We start from the raw sequence: 14,993 nt of genomic DNA, 5'->3' as shown, positions 1-14,993 counted from the left end.
CTACCCTACGACCTAGCAATTGCACTACTAGGCATTTATCCATGTGATACAAGTGTGCTGTTTCAAAGGGACACATGCACCCCCACGTTTATAGCAGCACTATCAACAATAGCCAAAGTATGGAAAGAACCCAAATGTCCATTGATGGATGAATGGATAAAGATGTGGTATACACACACACACACACACACACACACACACACACACACACACACAATGGAGTATTACTTGGCAATCAAAAAGAATGAAATCTTGCCATTTGAAACTACATGGATGGAACTGGAGGGTATTATGCTAAGTGAAATTAGTCAGTCAGAGAAAGACAAAAATCATATGACTTCACTCATATTAAGACTTTAAGAGACAAAACAGATGAACATAATGGAAGGGAAACAAAATACAAAAACAGGGAGGGGGACAAAACAGAAGAGACTCATAAATATGGAGAACGAACTGAGGGTTACTGGAGAGGTTGTGGGAGGAGAGATGGGCTAAATGAGTAAGGGGGAGTAAGGAATCTACTCCTGAAATCATTTTTGCACTATATGCTAACTAATTTGGATGTAAATTTTAAAAAATAAAAAAAAATTAAATTAAAAAAAAAAAGAAAACAAAATACAAAAAAAAATTATTTTTCTTAGTAATCTCTACACCCAACTTGGGACTCAAATTCGCAACCCCAAGATCAAGAGTAGCATGCTCTATCGACTAAGCCAGCCAGGAAACCCTTCGTAACTATTCTTTATTCAACTTTCATGCATCCTTCTCCTAATAAGTAGAGGGAATACATTCTTTGTTTTTATTTTTTATAGACAATTTAACTTACTGTTTGTTATTCAAATATTTAATCCTTGTATGGTGTGCCACTAGAGTTTGGAAAGAGGGACTAAACATTTAGGAAATATTTATCTTCTAGAGATTAAAAAATTAGAAAGATTATTTAGATTAGTCAAATATTCACTGGGAAGCATTTTTTACAGCTTTTTACAAATTCCTTTTTTTAAAAAAAATCCACTGTTTTTCAGGATTGGTGAAATTTAAAAATATACTGGTTAAGAATTGTCAGTTCAGACCCATTAATGCCATTCCTAGGTATATGTCCACACAAACACTGTACATGAATGTTCATATGGGCATTATTTATAACAGCCAAAAAAAAAAAAGTTTAAAGCACTTCAATGCCAATTATCAGAGCAATGGATAAATAAATGAGGCATATACATACAATGGAATATTATTTGGCAATAAAAAATAATGAAGTACTGATACATACTTGAAATATATATAAACATGGATAAACCCTGAAAACATGATGCTAAGTGAAAGGGGAAAGTTCACCTATGAGATCATATATAAAACAATTCCATTTATAGGAAATATTCAGGAGAAGTAAGTCCTCAGAGATAAAAGGTAGATGAGTGTTTTTCTATGGTTGGTGGAAGGTTTAGGAGAAAACAGAAGGGGCTGCTAATAGGTACCAGGTTTCTTTTGAAAATGATGTATATAATCTAAAATTGTTTGTGGTAATGGATGCACAACTCTGAATATACTGAAAACACTGAAAGATTCATAAAATGTGTTAATTATATTAAGAATAAATAGTTCAAAAAAGCTCTTTAATAAATGTTTGAGAATTTTTCTTTTTTTTTAATTTTCACAATGTTTTCAACAATGTCCCAAACTTATAGTGGGTACTATGGCACTGTGACAGAAATCTTTCAAAATGAGGAAATATATGTTAATGGATATTTATTTATAAAATAAGGGTTGTTTTGATGAAAATTAAAGAAGGCAGGCGTTCATCTTGATTTCTAAGTACCCAGATGACAACCTAAATATCCACATATTTTCTAAGGATTCTGGGTAAAATAAAGCTAAAGAAATATACACTGTTCATGATAAATGCACCTCTTAGACAGAATCTCTGTGCCGTTGTTTACTTACTCGCTGTTCCCTTCCTGACTCTTCCTACTGACTCTGGATTTTATTATAGGGGGTGGCTTTCTGTAAGTTCAAAGCCAAGGTCGTGTCCTTTCAGCTCAAATCCAGACTTGAGGCATAAATCTTTCAGAAAAGATCCTTCCACACTTGCATCACAAAGACTCTGACACATGTCACAATGAAGCAACTTTCATTAAGTTACAGCAATAAATGTACTTTCATTTCAGAGTCACATGGACTCTGAAAAATTGCTCTATCTTTCCCCATTCCCATGACAGCTGTCAACATGTCACAAATGGAGAAAAGTTTAAAAAAGAAAGGACTTTCACGTCCCCAACAGTTGTCACGACTAGCAGCAACATAATATGCAATGCTACCAAGGGGAAATAAACACTGTATAGGAAACTAGAGCATGCATATATTAGAAAAGCCACATTTCACTTTCATAAACTACAAGATAAAAGAGAAACAAAAAAACAATAGTATCATTCATAATACTTCAGAATGTTCCATATGGAACTTATCTGTCCTATCTCTAGTGTAAATCTCAATTCCTCTAATTCTGGAAAAAAAACATTTATCCTAATTTCAACATTAGAAGTTTTTTACTTCACATGTCTTTATATAACTAACCACAAGAGTCGGGTGTCAGGGAAAGATCTACCAGATCAATTTAGGACAGAAGACAAAAGACTGAAGGCATAAAACAGTGAAAATATAAAATCAGACACCAACTTTTAACTTGACAGGCTGATAGAATTGTTGATCTAGTTTATTTCCTTTTCAGATTTCAAATAACAATACAGTGAGAATAAGTTTTTGAAAAAAGATACCCAAGAAAGAATTCCGTATAAAATTCAATGTGTGAAGAAGGAATTCAAAGTGGTCTTTACTCTTATTTCTCCAATGTGATTCAGATCCCCAACATGAACATCATCTTAGAGCTAATTATAAATACAGTCTCTGTATTTATACAGAGGCTTGTGACAAGCCTCAGTGCTGTCCTACTAAATCAGAATCTGTTAGTATTTCAGAAGCACTGTTGAGCATTTTCCCACCAGTGACATTATTTACTATTTGAACTCTTGGACACTGAAATAATATATTTCTTATTACCAATATCTATTAAGTAACATTAACACAAGAAAAGAAATGTAATATGACAAAATACATGTTGTATTACTAAATTAATTAAAACTTCAACACATCAGATTTCTCCTGTGAGAGCTTTGCTAAAGCCTTCATATTGATGTCAGGTTAAGAGGTATTCTAAATCAATTGATATTTAAGACTGCATAATTTGTTAGCATCTCTGTGGAAAATGCAACAACCTTGTTAATACTGAATACAGATCTTTAACATTAAAATAGTATATCAATTTAATGCTGAGGCATGCTGGAACTCTGCACAAGAAGGTGATGTTGCTACAAACTGATGGTTACCACAGGAGTGGTGAGTAAGGGGATGGGTGAAATAGGTGAAGGGGCTTAAGAGTACACTTATCATGATAAGCACAATGTATAGGATTATTGAATCACTAGATTGTAGAGCTGAAAATAAATTGTAACACTGTATATTAACTATAATGGGATTCTTTTAAAAACACGGAAAACATTAAACATGTAATGATTAAGAAAAAAAGAAAGTTATTTCTAGACTATGAAAAGGCCAAGAGCTTCTCTTGTGATGGTAGGCAAGGTGATGCATTTTGAACTAGCCAATATATATAATAGCTGCTCTGGCAAACCATACGCTTACCAAATCCAGTTATGTCAACAGATGATTTGCCTGCCCACTAATGGTGAAGTAAACCTTTGAGTGCTCTGTGGTTAATTGAGGGAATGAAGCCGGAAAGCCATGGAGTCTGAAGGCTCTGAGCATTAACAATCATCCCTCCCATTACTTCCTGGGAGGGGATCAGGACCACTTCACCAAACCTCAGAACCAAACTCTCTGCAGTACGAAGCACTACCACTTTTATGCCTCTGAAAAAAAATGACATCCCACCCAATTACTCACCTCACAGTTCTCAGACCTCAGAAATCAGAAAAAAAAAAAAAAAAGGCAAAACTGTCATCTACTCAGTAAATACCTCTAATTGGCTACTTCAGAACTCAGGTAAGCTCCTGTGTAGCCCAAAGGGAAGTTAGAAGGGAGAGAAAAGTCAATAGCCTTTGGGAAAAAAAATTGCAAGGCAGACAGACACTATAATTTTAGTACCAATTTTCTTTTTACACATTGAAATGAAAGAGTGTACTAAGAGCCCCTTGGCACTTAGTTGCCCTAATATTTACTTCCAAATTATTATCTTTAATACTAACAGCACTTTGCAGTTATAAAACACCTTGTTCCAAAAAGCTCAAAATGCTTCCCCACATAAGAATTCAACTCTACTTGAGAACACATCCAAGGGAGGGACAGTTATACCCCTAACTAGGTGTATCAACAGGTTTATAAATAGGTTTCAAATTAGCTCGTTCAACTCAATCTTTTAGGCAAGTGGAAAGGAAAACATCTGTGAATGACCTGTTGGGTAGACAGAGGTCCAATTTTTTTCAGAGAAGCGAAAAGAAGGGGAGGGCTGCCGTGCTAAACCAGTGGTTTAATCACAAAAACCTAGTCATGACCAAACAAGCAACCAAACAAAAAATTGGCTATTTTAGGCCAAGATAATTCTGGGTCCACAAAAATATCTGGAAAATTGTTTTGTTCATCTCCTTTATATGGTCTATATAGGATCAACTTAAAGAACACATGACTTTTAGCTGGAGACAAGAGCCATTGGAGCTAAAGGAAGCAATGGAGATGGAAAGATAGCAGAGCTGCTCTATACCCCAGGGTGGCCGACAGAACATGCCCTTCCCTCTTCTTCACCGATATATGCCCAATTACAATGCATTTAGTTTGATAAAGGCAAAATTTTTTTGGTTGTTTTGTTTACTGCTGTATCTCTACACCCTAGAAGAAGGTTAGATAAATGGTTGACATTTAATATATAATTTCTAAGTGAATGAATGGATATAGGCCAGCATTCGTGAAGGTGGACCCAATCTGGTAATGCTGTTTGCTGCACAGGTCTCCTAGGAAAATGCCTATACCTATGCATCACAGCATGTACTCCTTGCTCCTTTACTGATACAACTTCTAAAGTACCTTCTGTGAAACTAAATAGCATATAGGCTGTGTCTTGAAGTCAAAACAACCAGAAATGAGACCATCTTCTTTTTGTCCCTCAAATGTGATGAAAACATCAGCAGATTTCCTCGTGTCTGATTAGATACATGCTCAGCCAGACTCTATAGAAAAGTTAAATTTAATAATAAAAAAAAAAGGGTGCCTGGGTTCCTCAGTCGGTTAAGCATCTGACTCTTAGTTTTGACTCAGGTTAAGATCTCACGGTTCGTGAGTTCGAGCACTATGTCAGGCTCTGCCCTGGAGGTGTGGGGCCTGGGATTTTTTCTTTCTCCTGCTCTCTCTGCCCCTCCTCTGCTCTCTCTCTCAAAATAAATAAATAACCTTAAAAAATGAAAATAAATAATCAACTTACTCCTTTTATTTAAATTTTTTTTTTTAACATTTATTTATTTTTGAGACAGAGAGAGACAGAGCATGAACGAGGGAGGGGCAGAGAGAGAGGAGGACACAGAATTGGAAGCAGGCTCCAGGCTCCGAGCCATCAGCCCAGAGCCCGACGCGGGGCTCGAACTCACGGACCGTGAGATCATGACCTGAGCCGAAGTCGGACACGTAACCGACCGAGCCACCCAGGCGCCCCAGCTTATTCCTTTTAAAGCGGTATAAATTGTGCGGTAATGTTAGTGCCCAATTCAAATAAAAATACTACAAGTTAATTAAACCAAAAACTGTAATTGTAGTATACTAAACCAAATTACTCAGGTATAGCAAAATGTATTTATGTATTGAATTCTGTGTGATTTACTCATCCTTTTACCTGTAAAACAGGAGTTCTTTTTTTTTTTTTCCCCAATGTTTATTTATTTTTGAGAGAGAGGCAAAGCACAAGCCAAAGCAGGCTCCAGGCTCTGAGCTGTCAGCATACAGCCAGACACGGGGCTCAAACCCACGGACTGTGAGAACATGACTTGAGCTGAAGGTGGACACTTAACCGACTGAGCCACCAAGGCACCCCAAAGAGGAGTTCTTAAATCCGACCCCTACTAATGGACAGTTCATGAGCATTTGTAGAGTTTAAAACAAGCTTTCCAGAAATGTCAATGTGCTTTGCTCCATTCTCCCCTTCAGTTCCTCCCTACAAGTACACACATGTATTGCCAAGGGCACTTTTCATCTTTTAGGTAGACTACATGCCACCTCATGTTGTAAAAGCCTATGTTTTCTCCCCCATCAGTGAGTAGTCTTTCAAATGGCTTATAATAAAGTATGTAAACTGGACAGATATGGGTGTGATATATGTTTTGGCTTCAAATGTTTCAAAAATAAGTAGTAATATTTAAAATTTGTGACATGTGGCAACACTGGGCCCACGATCCTAAATAATGATAGCATTTAGGAGAGACACTTAGGTGCTATTCTGAAATGACCCGGTGGATTCCCTGTCTTCTGACACCTGGTCTACTCCACTCATTCATGTTTTCTATCTGGCTTCTACAGGCCTTTACTTTTGGATTCTCTGGCTCTCAGAGTTCTAACATTGTTGAATGTGCATAAAATCTTAAGAATAACTCAAGAGTGAATCTCTTATCAGGGAAAGAGCACCATATGGGGCTCTGGAAACACTAGGATCCATTCCTAGTCATACTACTAGACAGCCATTCTATCTTCAGTAAGCCTCCAAGACCAGTAGAATAGAGTCAGTTGAGACAATCTGTAGATAACTTCCAGACCAGGAATTCCATGCTTTCATGTCCCTGTCTCCTTGGTTTGCTAGGCTGGCCATTCTCGAGCACACAGGAAATAACCTACAGTACTGTCACTTGCATGAGACAACTCCTGCTACATTCAAGAATGACTTCTAAAACTGCTTATCAAAAAAAAGTTAATACCTTAGCCTTGTCCTAAGCAACTGTATTTGTAAAATAATGTATTTTATTTACTAGTTACATAGTTTGTACTTAAAGTCATCACATATTCCACCAGAAGTATTTGTTGCACACTTTGGGAAAAACTCCCAAGTGAACTCTAAAGTTTATTAAAACAGTTACTTTAGAGGAATTGTCAGAGCCTTCACCAGACTTTCAAACATGTTCCTGTCTCTACCTGACAGATTACTTGGAGATTGAAAACTGCTATGTACAAACTCAAAAACGTTACTCAGGTGAAATATTTTACTCCATCACTTTACACAAACATCCTGAATATTATTCACATGATATGAAAATGACTTGGAAAAAACACCACTATAACCAATGTTATCATTCAACCATGGTTCTTGATGAACATAAAGATTTGCAAAGATTTTAGCTTAGATACACACACACACACACACACACACACACACACACAACCAGTTAGCCTGAAAAACTGTTTTTCTCCTAATAATTTCAGTAAGATGTTTTAAAAGTAAAGTCATTTTTAAAGTTTCACATCTCTTAAATTTACTCACATGCTGCAAAAGGTACTTACAGCAAGAAATATAATACTACAATAGAGGTTAACAACAGCAATCAACTGAATACCCTTGTGGATTCCTGCAGGGAGAGGTAGAGGGTGAACTCAAGGGAAGAAAAGCGTCAGTCTAAATTTGCTACTAAATTTGAGCACACAGCCAGACAGCTGGATAGGAGGAAGAGACACACACCTTAAATTATCAGATTCACACTTAACACACACATCATAAAGACGCAAGAGACCATGTTTGAACACATAATTTGTTCTTTTCTGGGAGATAGTGGTTGTTTCCCCCTCTGGCATCAAACATGATGCCTATGTGTGAGCAAATCTCCCAGTCTGAAAGGTGCATGAATGCACTGAATTCTAAGCAGCTTGGAAGTAAAGTTCTTGCAAATGACCATGGGAAATAAGTGACATGACTCACTTAGAGGGTCATGTCCAGTAGATAAGGGTATTTACCTGAATGTTGGGGAAACCTAAACATTTTACTTTCAATCTGATGCTCGGTTGAAGAAAAGTGAAGTCGAATAATTTCAAGAAGTCATTCATTACTGTGGAGTAGTACACCCTACATTTACATTTATCTCCTGAGCCACCAAGCGGATTTAACAAAACCAACCTTCTGGGATTCAGGCATCTACTGCATGTCCTGAGATGTTTGGGGTAACACAATAAATGGTATGTAAGCGCATTTTGGGAGGGGGAGATCATAAACACAGACATTGGGAGAAGGATCAAGGAAATTCACTAGCAAGTATACCAACAGCTACACTTGTATACACTTGTGTGCCAACATCTACCATACTAAACAGAATATCCATATATAGTCCTCCAAAAATCTTCATTAAACTAAGACAGTCCTCTGGTATCATAATACCCACTTCATTTAAGATCATTATATTTTTAAATCTTGCTGTGCCGGTACATTAAAAGCTAAGAGCATTCCTTCTTCCCTCTATCTCTTCATTGATTTAAATTTCTTAAACATCTGCACAGTAACGTAACAATACTTATGCCAACTATCTTGAAATTGGACCCAGTGTCCTTAAACTTGGTAGGTTTCACTCACTTGTAGCATTTTCCTTTATAGGAAATCCAGGTCTCTTTCAACTATAATACGCTCACTCCTCTATTTACATTTTTTTTTTCCAGAGAACTCAAATTCCTATCCCTTGATATAGGGTTTCCTTCTGGCAAGACTTAAATCTGTCTCCTTTAGTCCCCTTTGCCAACCGCCTGGCACAGGCAGCATCTTTAAATTCTGTCATATCCTCAGAATCTGTAGCTGTGCATTTTATATCTAACCATAGAAATACTTTATTCCTTTGCAGTTTTTTTCTGAATAGCTCCTCTCTGTATTAAATCATCCTGTTCCTTCCTTGAAACAACAGAGAAATTTCACGCTAATATGCAGAAGGACTCTTATTCCTACTCTGGAAGATAGGTGAAGACATGTGAAACCATGTACAAAATCCAGAGCCATGTCTAAATCCGATTTATAACTCCACCTTTTTAACTACACAATAAAACAGTCTGATAAACCACTGGAGCTATTAACTAAGTGATATTGAATTGAACATCTCAAGTCATCAGAAGCTCTGGTTTAAAAACCAAAAGCAGTGCCCCTGGAGCCACCTGGTAACTTTATATTCAAGTGTTTGAAAGCCACAAATTATCAAACATATCTGTCACCCTTAAATTTTTTGCATAGAAATAGCCCATAAGTACAAATCATTTTGGTCATGGAAGGATGCACGACTATAAAACAGAGGAATTGTTTCACATTACTGATTCTACTTACCACAAGGCCTGCTGCCTCAAAAGCCAGGATATCTACCCAATATTAAGAGATTTGGAAAATTAATTTTATACTCTGCATGGATCACATCAAACACAGTCTACAAGTTCAATAAGGAGCAACATTAATATTCAAACTCGAGAATAGAAAGCCACATATACCAGGATTTCCTAATGGCAAAATTTGAGAGAAAAAGTAACATTCCAAGTTACATTTAAAAGCTGTCATAACACTACTCTTTTCTGGAATAAGAAGTGGAGCCAATCCAAGCTATTACTGTCATTAAATGGGCACTTACCATGCATCTTCAAGTACACTAGTTGTTAAAAATATATATAAATATTGTCCACTGTTAAGAAGAATATTAGTCTGCAATTATTTTGTGCCACTCAGCTATCCATCTAATGTGTATTTTTAGTTCATTTCACAGTGAAATAGTGAAAAAAAAACCCCAAAAATACTGCCATCCTTGAAGCTAAATTAATTTCTGAATTGATATTTGTAGTACTTCTCATATTTGTAGTAAAGATCCACAAAGGAAATTTATTCACAATTTGGTTTGAGCACATCAAGAAGCCCCAGGATCATTAGTGGCAAGTTTAGTAACTTCACAGATTGTTGTTTTTAACTGAGAGTCTTACCAGCAATAAACAGTCTGAGTTTACAGAAAAAAGTATCATCAAGAAAATTTTGCACAAATTTTTTTTTTACCTGACTTAAATTCCACAAAGTTGCTCACTTGATTATGTTTCTCAGTTATATACAGTTGTTCCTTAAACAACATGGGTTTGAACTGCATGGGTCCCCTTATATGTGTTTTTATTATTATTTTTTTATAAATACAGTATAGTACTGTAAATGTATTTTCTCTTCCTTATGATTTTCTTAACAACTATTATTTTCTCTAGCTTACTTTATTGTAAGAATACAGTATATAATACCTGTAAAATAAAATATGTGTTAATGAAATATTGATGTATCAATAAGGCTTCTGGTCAACAGCAGACAATTAGTTAAGTTTTTGGGGAGTCAAAAGTTATATGTGGATTTTTGACTGTGCAGGAGGAGGTCAGAGCCCCTAACACTTGGGTTGTTCAAGGGTCAACTCTATTTATTAATGAAATCATTTATGGCTTTTCTTTTCCATGTTGTTAAACAAGACTGTCATTTCTTGGGGAAAAATTAAATCCTTAAGTTCAAATTTTTTCTTCTTTTTTTTTTAAATCAAGCTCTTTAGTATCCTGCTATATGAAAGTGTACATTCAATTGTGAAAATTTTGTTTTATTTCTAAATTAAATGTTGTTAGCTTAACACATTTGGATAAATCCTGTTTTATCAACTTCAATTTGGAATATAAGATAAATTATTCTCTTACTTTAAAAGTTAATATGGGAAATCTATACATCCAAATATACACATCCATAACTTTCAGGTCCTGTCTGTATACACATGCCTACTAGTAAGTAATTGTTAATACACAGCAGAGCAGGACACCATTATACACCTTATACCTCGATGATCTATCATAAGAGTAGATGGCAAACAAACAGATTAGTCACAAGAACAGACATTCCCAGCTTTGTTTCTGTTTGATTTTAGAACAACTCGCTAATAAAAAAACAGGGAGAGGGTAACTAGGACAGAGTGGAAAGGGAGGGAGTACGGATAGAGTGAAAGAAGAAAAAAGGAAGGAAGAAAGGAAGGGAATAAGGACAGGAGAAGAGGGAAAGGAAAGGAAGAAAGGAAAGAATCCCAGTAACATTTTGCTTCAGATGACAATTATATCACATTTCACTCAGTCCCTGGGCAATTTGAAGGGCTTTGCAGGAGTGAGGGAGAGATTAGAATGAAGTGTCATGAGATCATAGACTTTCGTAACCCCGAAAGTCATCTTAAAAATCAGACCTCATTTGGGGTGCCTGGGTGGTTCAGATGGTTGAGTGACTGATGTCAGCTCAGGTCCGGATCTCAGGTTCACGAGTTTGAGCCCTGTGTCGGGCTCTGTGCTAACAGTTCAGAGCCTAGAGCCTGCTTTGGATTCTTTTCTCCCTCTCTTTGTGCCCCTCCCCTGCTCGTATTCTGCCTTTCTCTCACTCTCTCTTTCTCTCTCTCTCAAAAAAAAATAAAACATTAAATAAATAAATAATAAATCAAACCTCATCTTACAGGGGGAATACTGAGGCACAGAGAGGTAAAGTGGCTTATTAGAGCTTGCACAGCAATTTGAAAAAGCTTAACTCAAGCTTCAACTGTTATTACGGATAATCCATTGAGTGGATACTTTGACAATGCATAGTAGTCAAGGCTTGTTAACATTTAAAATCAGTCAAAATTTTCAGGATTATTAAATTCAGTTTTTGTTCCATCATATTCACTTTGAAGTTATTGTAGAGGGCGTTTACAGAGGTCTCTTCCACACCTCACAGTTGCTGATCCACCCTGTCAAGGAAGGCTGGAGTGCAGTTTGTGTGCAAACAGGACATGATTACAAGTGTGCTGAGGATGTTGTGAAGTTCTCTTTGCGCTTAGCCCTGCACCTCTGGGCACAGACAAAACATTTGCCAAGGGCCCAAAGCACACCCTGCTAAGGGCTTTACTCTCTACTGATGTGTCCCTTGTCAGGATTCTTTCCACTTTGTTCAACATCAGCACCTTCTCGATGCTGAGGGGTTACCGTAGTCAGAAGAGCATAGAAACCACCTACCAGGGTGATGAGTAGATTTGCACACATGCAAACACATACAGAGACATAAGACTTTTTTTCCTTTATTATCTTTTATAACACTTTACATTCATTTTAAAGACCAAATAAATCACCATGGCTTTAAAATCACCTCTTACAAGGTATATGTGACATCCATCTGGCTTCCCCATCTGTCAAGTGACCAGACCCTAAACTACCCCTGGAGCATCCAATCCCTTTTCTACAGATTAAGCACAACTGGGGAGAGAGTGTCCTAATTTTTAGCAAATAATCAAAATGTTTCTAAAGTAAGAGGAGCGCACTATAAATCTTGCAAATACCTCTTACAGCTTTGTAGTGACCAGCCATAAAAATGTTTATCATAGGAGATGAAGTTTCTAAATGTCTGAATGGAAAATAAAAAATCAAATTTAAACTACTTCAGTAAAATACTCCTGTAAAAGGGAGAAAATTCCTACTATCTAAAAAAAAAAAATAGAATTCAAGACTACCGTCTCTTGTCATTTTAAACAAGTTAACATCTCTGCAAGATCATATACTTGTACTAGTTAGAAAACACCAACATTTTTATTTTTCCAAATATAGCTGAAGCTTCCTCAGGAACCATCGCTTAAACGTCAGCTTGGTTTTGGAAGAAGACATGAAGCCATTCTTTTGTTTAGGGGAAACATGACCATCAAAACTACTTGCCTTCATTTCAGATTTCAGTGTTTGAACATCCTTAAACACACTTGCTTTTTTCCAGAAACAGACTTCTCTGCAAGGACAGCCCTGGGATTGTTCGCTACCCAGAGGTAACACAGCCATTCTGCTTTTGCTCCATCTGGCCAGATGTTAAGCGTTCTCTATTAGCTTGTTACTTTTTCCCTCCAAACCTCAAGCCCTGAAAATGTCTGACCTCACATAGACAACCATCTATTTTGCGTCTTCTCTCTCTTGCATTGTTCCTATCAAGCAAGTCTAATGAGAGCATACTCTGTCCCCACCAGTGAGACACTTTTATACTTCACAGCCTGTGGTTTTCCTCTGCTTTGGGACCTACTGTCTATTCATGAAAATTGTATTTTCACTCTGGAAATTATGGGATCCTCTAGTTCGATGGTCTCAAGCTCACTGAGGGCACTCTGATTCCCCTTTTCAACTATGAATGATTTCAAGTTCATTTTGGTCCACCTCAGCTCTGGCTATTGGTTCAAACTGTTCAAGCCTCTTATATTCAATTGTTCTATGTTCAATCCAGGAAGAAAAGTGTGATTTATATTTAGGTTAGGGAAACCTGGAAAAAAAAATAACCACATACCCCTTTCCATAGTGATAACAATCTTTAATTTCACTAAGCCATTGATCATTTGAGAGACACCATGCAAACATTATCAACAATATTAATTTCTAATATCATTTTTTATGATCAATTCATCTTGCATGGATAACAAGTATTAATTTGATAGACTGCATTGGGAGACACATGAAATATAAATGAACTGAGATTTGAAATGATATTTTTTGGCTTTTTTTTAATTAACATTACTTCACAAAAAGTGGCACAAACACAAAATAGAGCTAAGAAATAGACTCTTATTTTGAAACACAGACTTTAAGCATGAAAAAGGAGATGTAGAGTTTATATTTGCAAATATTCCTAATACTTACTCCCACCCCCCCCCACCCCTGGCAAAGTTTCTAAACAGCATGCAACTGAAAAACAAGAGAAACTTTCCTGTTTCTGCCTTTCTTAGTGGCAGCAGAGAGCCACAAAATAAACTCTTAAACAAATTCTGCAAATACTGACACATGCTTCTTCGATACAGAAGTGCACGTAAGATGATCTCCTTACATACACATTACTTTTACTTACATTTTTCTTGCAATGGCCAGAGATACAGAAGATAAACATATGCTCTAACCATCCTGAGCACAAAAGACAATGTGCCCATGCTTCCAAATTAAAAACAAAACCAATAATTTTTAACTTCTATAAAAGCATTCTGAAAGGTCTCTTATTTTCCTGTATGAATCAATTATAAAAGAGATCTGACAGAAACAGCAAGCTCTAAACAGATGACACTCTGTCTCACCAGCTTGTTTCAACAAAGAGCGAAGCAACACCAAATCAAATGCAGCTTGCAAAGTCACATTCCCATGGAGCTTTAGGGAGAAAGAGGGGGGAAGAAAACCTGGTACTTACAGACTGTAAAGTAAAATGTCCCAGTTTCGCTTTACATGTTACAGCAAATCAAACAGAGATTTCAGCTCTCAGCAAGTCCCTGCTTCCACTACACTGATCATCCACGCAGAACAGGCCCTTATGGATTGCTTAGGCAGCTGGGAGATAATGGGACCATATTCTCAGCTGGGACTAGAGATGCTGAACTGCTCTCTGCTGCGTGCTGCATGGCTCTCAGCCAGCATTAATCAAGGAGGACCCAGCTTCGTGGCTGTGTTCCCCAAAGGATCGACATAATTAGCGCATGAATCAAAGACGCACACTGGGAGAATCACACACATCTCTAACTGGCTCTGCTCATATTGAACCTGATTAGGAAATCAAGTTGGTTCCCCGATCAAATGTGTTCAACCTTTCAAAAACAGAGACACTCACACAGCTGTTTATAGATTTCAAGGGAGGGGTAGAGATTACGGTTTCCTTCCCAATGGGCAATTTATGTAATTCCTCAACTACAGAACATAATTACACTGGTTGTTCAGTACATATGGTGGATTTGCCCTGTGATTTGGCTTGTCTGTTAGGGTTTTTTGCTGCTCTCAGGAAGGTTACAGGCTGCAGTCTCATTTCCCCTATGGATTTTATGAGACATACATTTGTATATTTTTTGCAGGTCTAGACATTGGAGAGACTAGTTGGACGAAAGCTGGTCTCTGTGGGGGCATTTTATATCCCCAAAGATATGCTTCTCCTTGAGTACTGGAAGTCCAGTGCATTCAAAGCAGAGGGTTTG

General features: G+C 37.0%; 1 protein-coding gene across 7 annotated transcripts in view; it reads right to left on the bottom strand.

Moving 5' to 3' along the window:
* LOC109254642 (contactin-4) overlaps positions 1-14,993 on the bottom strand; it is an 893,345-nt gene that overhangs the window by 494,390 nt on the left and 383,962 nt on the right. The window contains exon 1 of one of the 7 annotated variants that reach the window (XM_019428736.2): positions 14,222-14,416. The exons of the other annotated variants lie outside the window; for them this stretch is intronic. The gene's annotated coding sequence lies outside the window, so the exon portion shown is untranslated. Of the gene's footprint in view, positions 1-14,221; positions 14,417-14,993 lie in introns of those variants that run through there. 7 annotated transcript variants of the gene reach the window in all.

The sequence above is a fragment of the Panthera pardus genome, unplaced genomic scaffold (genome assembly GCF_024362965.1).
Source record: "Panthera pardus isolate Hobbes unplaced genomic scaffold, ASM2436296v1 HiC_scaffold_8, whole genome shotgun sequence".
NCBI lineage: Eukaryota > Metazoa > Chordata > Mammalia > Carnivora > Felidae > Panthera > Panthera pardus.
Note: the sequence above shows the minus strand (reverse complement) of the source record. Positions and strands in the feature narration are given on the sequence as shown.